This window comes from Rattus norvegicus, chromosome 5, assembly GCF_036323735.1.
Source record: "Rattus norvegicus strain BN/NHsdMcwi chromosome 5, GRCr8, whole genome shotgun sequence".
Taxonomy (NCBI): Eukaryota; Metazoa; Chordata; class Mammalia; order Rodentia; family Muridae; genus Rattus; species Rattus norvegicus.
This window is the reverse complement of record NC_086023.1, coordinates 144191352-144197351: the sequence shown is the minus strand read 5'-3', so window position 1 is coordinate 144197351 and position 6000 is coordinate 144191352.

Sequence of the window (6000 nt, the reverse complement as noted above, 5' to 3'; positions counted from 1 at the left end):
GGCTTTGGCTGCAGCTGTCCCGCGAGGGGCCGAGACAAAGGGCCTGCTGGCGGCCAAGCCGAGCCGTTTTCATGCTTGTTGGGATTAGGCACAGGAAAAGGCGCTCAGGACGGTGATGATCTGCAGCCCGGTGCAGCCCGACGCGTGGGGCGGCCGGCGCCACCACCCCTGGCTTTGTGCGAGGGCCGCCCGCTCTGGGAGGCTACTCCTTTGTCTGCACCCCGCCGGGGGACCCCCAAACGTCAGCTGAACGTACCCCCACCACGCCCAAGCCCTGGTCCTTAATGACTGGACGGGTCCCCAGGGATTCAGTCCCATCCCAGACTCTAACCTGCCAGACCTCAAAACAATGAACACTCCCGCGCCACTCTGGTCCCATTCGCCTGCCAGTTGCTCAACCCAAGGAATCTTTCCTCACATTTATGGGTGATGAAACACACAGATTAGGAGATAAATTAGCTCTAAGGCTAAGTAAGGGCTTGGTGGGGAGGAGTAGGACTGGGGAGATGGGAGGATCTGGGAAGTTCTGGGATAGGTCAAAGTCTAGCTGGAGAATCTTTCAGGCCTGGATCAAATTGCAGTCTTATTCCTGGGAGGTTTGTGAGTCGTGCCTGTGTCTTCAGGTCTGCGTCCTGAGTGAGTCATGGTGCAGGTGTGTTCATACACAGACGTGGGTGCTTACCCGCCAGCACCTGTGGGTAAGGAGATGTATACCAGCATGCATATGAGGACTGGCTCAGATCCCAGAGCATCTCCGATGTCCGTCTGCCCTTTCTGACCAGAAGCATCCATTAGACTCACTAGGCTAGTGTTGAGAGCCTGCAGCAAAGTAGGGTTGGTTCGTTTTGTTGTTGTTTGTTTTGTTAAGGACAAGATCTCATTTGTCCTAGGCTAGCCTGGAACTTGCTATGTAAATGGGGATAACCTTGGACCTTTTTTTTCTTGACTGTCCTAAGTTGTTTATTGGATATAAATTTTACAAATATTACGTGGATTAGCGGTAACAGTGGTGCTGAAGAATACTGTGCCTTCTCCAGGCTGCACAGCGAGATCCACCAACAGTGTGGTGGAACTTGTGGCCCTTTCCAAGGTCACGGCTCTTGCGGCCAGCAGATGTCAGGCCACGCATGTCTCTGTGCTTGTGGACTGGTCTGGTGATTCACTGTGTGTCAGGATTTCTTCTGATAGCTTTATGGAATGGATCAATGAGGATAACCTCAAAAAATTTATATGTGGAACTTTCACCAACCCAGTAGGAATTCAGGACTCTCAAAGCTCCACAATGGCGCCCAGCTCTCTCCTCGGCAACAGACTGAAGGCTTCGGGCAGATTTCAGCTGGTTAACACCATGGTGGACAGGCTTGCCAAGGTGGAACCTTAGGAACTGGGCGTTTGTGACCACCGAGGTGGACATGAATCCTGATGGCTGCCGCCAGAGGAAAGGCAACCTTGGACTTTCTAATCCTCCTGCCTTTATATCCTGAGTAAGATTACCTGCATTTCCCCCCACTACACCCACTTTTATGAGGCGTTCAGGATCAAACTTAGACTTCGTGCATGCTGGTCAAGTCCTCTACCAACCAACTGTGCATCAGCCCCAGCCCAGCAAAGCTCCCTGTTGTGTTTTATAAAAACAGAGAGAAGGATGTTTAGTGGATGTGCAGTCAGGTGTGGGGGGAGGGGTGCCTCTGAGGGTCCATGCTGAGGCATCCCTTCCCCAAGAGGGACCAGCCACATGGACAATAGTATAGAATGGAGTTTATTTAGGGCATGGAGAGGGGAGATGAGAGGGTAGTAGAGACAGAGAAAAGACAGAGAGAGAGAGAGAGAGAGAGAGAGAGAGAGAGAGAGAGAGAGAGAGAGAAAGGAGAGGAGTAGAGGCTGGCCATGAGCACATGAAGAGACGGGGAAGGGGATGAGAGGATAGAGCAAGAGCAAGAAGCCAAAAGAGAGCAGAGAGGCCAAGCAGCCCCTTTTAAATGGAAGTCTTTTTTTATTCTTTTCTTTTTTCAGAGCTGGGGACTGAACCCAGGGCCTTACGCTTGCTAGGCAAGCGCTCTACCACTGAGCTAAATCCCCAACCCCAAGCAGCCCCTTTTGTAGTGAGTCAGGCACACCTGGCTGTTGCTGGGTAACTGTAGGGCGGAGCCTAGACAAAATGCTAACACCTCCACCCACCCACCCAAATTAATTTTATTTGTATGAGTGTTTTTGCCTACTTATATGTGCCAGTATTTGTGGAGGGCAGACAGGGTGCTACACACACACACACACACACACACACACACACACACACACACAAACCGTAATTATAGAAAGTTGTGAGCTGCCAGAGTGCTGGGAACCGAACCCTGGTCCTCTGCAAGAGCAACACGTGCTCTTAACTGCCGAGCCATTTCTCCCTCCCTAGCAATACTTTTTAATATACAGCACAACTGCTCAGCTACAACCGCTACCTCGGATGGCCTTCATGAACTGGGCTCGTTGTTAGAGTTTCTGGGTTGTTTCCATAAGCCAGGGTCAGGTCAAAGCCCTCCACACAGTTTACTTATCCAACTCTTTCATGACCCTGTAAGGACAGCACTGCTGATATCCCTGTTTCAGTGGAAAACCCTGAGGCACTGGTAGTTTCAAGAAGTATCTGTTCACTGTGCGTGGGGAATCACTGTCCTCTCTCACCTGCACTTCCACTGCTTTTGGAGGAGGAGGAGGAAGAGGAGGAGGAAGAGGAGGAGGAAGAAGAGGAGGAGGACCAGCAGCAGCAGCAGCAGCAGCAGCAGCAGCAGCAGCAGCAGCAGCAGCAGCAGCAGGTGGCACTGGTCCTCCCGGTTCCTATCACCTTAGCCTATATGAGGAATAACACTGGGGCCTAGTAGACAGGTCACAGACTGCCATTAGAGGACAGTCATGCTCCTTAGAGGTAGCTGCTACACTGTGTTCTATCTTTAGGTTTCAGGCCCTAGGCTGTGGAGGCCACTTAACACAGTTTGAAGTCTTCGGACCCTCCTAACTTTGTGTTCTTCTTTAGTTCCCAGATCATTTCTTGTACCCTAGTGCTTTCTGTTTTAAGATTTATTTATTATGTATACAGTGTTCTGCCTGCAGGCCAGAAGAGGGCATCAGATCCCATTACAGATGGTTGTGAGCCACCATGTGGTTGCTGGGATTTGAACTCAGGACCTCTAGAAGAACAGGCAGTGCTCTTTTTTTTTTTTTTTTTCAGGCAGTGCTCTTTTCTTTTTTTTTTTTTCCTTTTCTTTTTTTCGGAGCTGGGGACTGAACCCAGGGCCTTGAGCTTGCTAGGCAAGCGCTCTACCACTGAGCTAAATCCCCAACCCCTCAGGCAGTGCTCTTAACCACTGAGCCATCTCTCCAGCGCCCCGCACTCCAGTTTTTAACCACATCACCTGTGATCATTTTGTAGGGGCTGATTCAGTTGCAGGCCTGTCCTGGTTAGTTGTTTTTGTTTTGTTTTGTTTTTCTTTAGTCTGCTTACTTGAACCTAGACATGTCAGGGAAAAAAAAGGCCTCTACAAGATTAGCCTGTAGACCAGTCTGTGGGAGGTGATGTTTTGATTAATAATTTACGTGGGAGTGGCCCTGCCCATTTTTGGACCTAGAGGGTGTAACTGAGCAGGTTAAAGAAGCCATAGGAAACAAGCCAGCAAGCAGTACTCCTCCATGGCCTCTACATCAGCTCCCGCCTCCAGCTGACTGCCCTGCTTGAGTTCCTTTTTTTTAAGGTTTATTTATCTTATTTATATGAGTACACTGTAGCTGTCTTCAGACACACCAGAAGAGGGCATCAGATCCTATTACAATGGTTGCGAGCCACCATGTGGTTGCTGGGATTTGAACTCAGGACCTCTGGAAGAGCAGCCAGTGCTCCTAACCACTGAGCCATCTCTCCAGCCCCCTGCTTGAGTTCCTACAGCAACTTTCCTGGATGATGGACTGTGACCATGACATGAGCGCCAAATAAACCCTTCCCTTTCCAATATGCTTTTAGCCATGGTGTTTTATCACAGTGGTGGAAACCCTAAGACCGAGTCCCTGCTGAGAAAGGTGTGAATGAACGGAACCCGCCCCTCTCTCTGTAGGTAGGGCTAACTACCCCTTGGCAGTCCCTTGATGCTTCAGGTCTGGGCCTGCAGCCTGCTTTTGGGGTCAATATCACCCCATGTTTCTCCTAAGCAAGACTCTTCATGTACGTAACATCCAAAACCTGGATATCCTTGCTGTGGTCATAAAATGTTCTTCAGGAGGGGAAGAAGGGGTAATGTCTCTCTGCTCGAACCTCTCCAAGTGCATGAGCCTCTCCTTATCCCCTCGACTGAAGAATCCCCACCCCAAGAGTTAGCACATGCTTCCAGATTCAGAAGTCTCAGGCTGAGACCTGCTCCCCTTCCCAGACTCAGAGTGGCTTCTCCATTAGTCTCCTGAACATGTCCCATTAATCTGTAAAAGCCGGAGTGGTTCAAGGTCAGGGGTGGGGTTGGAACCTGGAGGGCTCCTATGCAGAGTAGGGATTTAATCTTAATGCCTACAGAACACCGTAAGGTCCATCTGGTCAATCTTTATAACTGACACAGGTGAGGAAATTAAGTCTACCCCTCAATCTGAGGTATGGAGTAGCCCCAGCTACCACCCAGAAGTAGCCTCAGTCCCTCCCACCTGATGGGGAACTGCAGTCCTGGATTTGGTTGGCCCAGCCACTGGGGTCCTTGCCTCTTAGCCCCTAATTCTGCTTTAGTGGTTGTGGCTTTGGCCAGTTTCCTTCAAACCTACCTCCACCCTACGAGCTGGGCATATCCCTAACCCCAAAATGACACTGCTGTACCTCACTGTTTCCTCAGCCTGGTCCTCACCTTTCGCTCAGCTCAAAGGGCTGGTTTGAGTATGTTTGGCTCACAGGAAGTGGCACTTAGGAAGTATGGCCTTATGGGAGGAGGTGTGGCCTTGTTAGAGGAAGTGTATCACTGTGGAGGCGGGACTTTGAGCTCTGATACGCATGCTCCGGTTCCACCCAGTATGGAAGAAGAGTCTCCTACTGGCTCCTCCAGATTAAGATATAGAAGTCTTGGCTCTTCCAGCACCATGTCTGCTTGCACACTGCCAGGCTTTCCGCTATGATGATAACGGACTAAACCTCTGAAACTGTAAGCCAGCCCCAATTAAATGTTTGCATTTATAAGAATTGCCTTGGTCATGGTGTCTCTTCACAGCAACAAAGCCCTAACTAAGACGGCCCCCTAGCTCCCACTTCATACCCTTCCTGTCCTGAACTGGGGCTCAAACCCAGAAAAGTATCTCTCTTATGCTAAGCACCCCTCAGCCTTCAAAGAACTTTTCAAAGTTTTTACAATTGTTTGTTGATTTATACGCGTGAGTTGTGGGCACGTGTGCCACATGTCAGTACCATCTTGTGGGAGTTTTAAGTTCTTTTTTGTTCCACTACATAGGGCCTGGGGATCCAACACGTTATCGGGCTTGGCTTCACGAGCTCCTTCCTACCCAAGAGAACTCTTTGTGGAAAGGAAAATTATGTTTGTTTGTTTTTCTTTTGAAACAGTGTCTTACAGCCCAACCTGGCGTCCAACTCAGTCCAACTCCAACTCCAGGCTGGTCTTAAACTTCTGATCCTCCCGCCCCAATTTACCAAACTGAGATTAGAAACTCCCAAGTGGAGATGCTCCAACCGTAAGTTTTATTTGGTGGTGGTGGTGGGGGGTGTTTGTGTATGTTTTTCTGGTAAGGGTCTCACTTGTGAAGCCCTGGCTGTCTTGGAACTTGCTGTGTAGACCATGCTGTGCTCTATCTCACAGAGCATTCTATGACTCTGTTTCTCCGGTGCTGGGATTAAAGGCATGCTGGGGTACACACTGTACAACTTTGCTATTTTATAGACTTTCCCCCATTTTTAAAAGAAAAAGATGGGGGCTGGAGAGATGGCTTAGCGGTTAAGAGCACTGACTGCTCTTCCAGAGGTCCTGAGTTCAA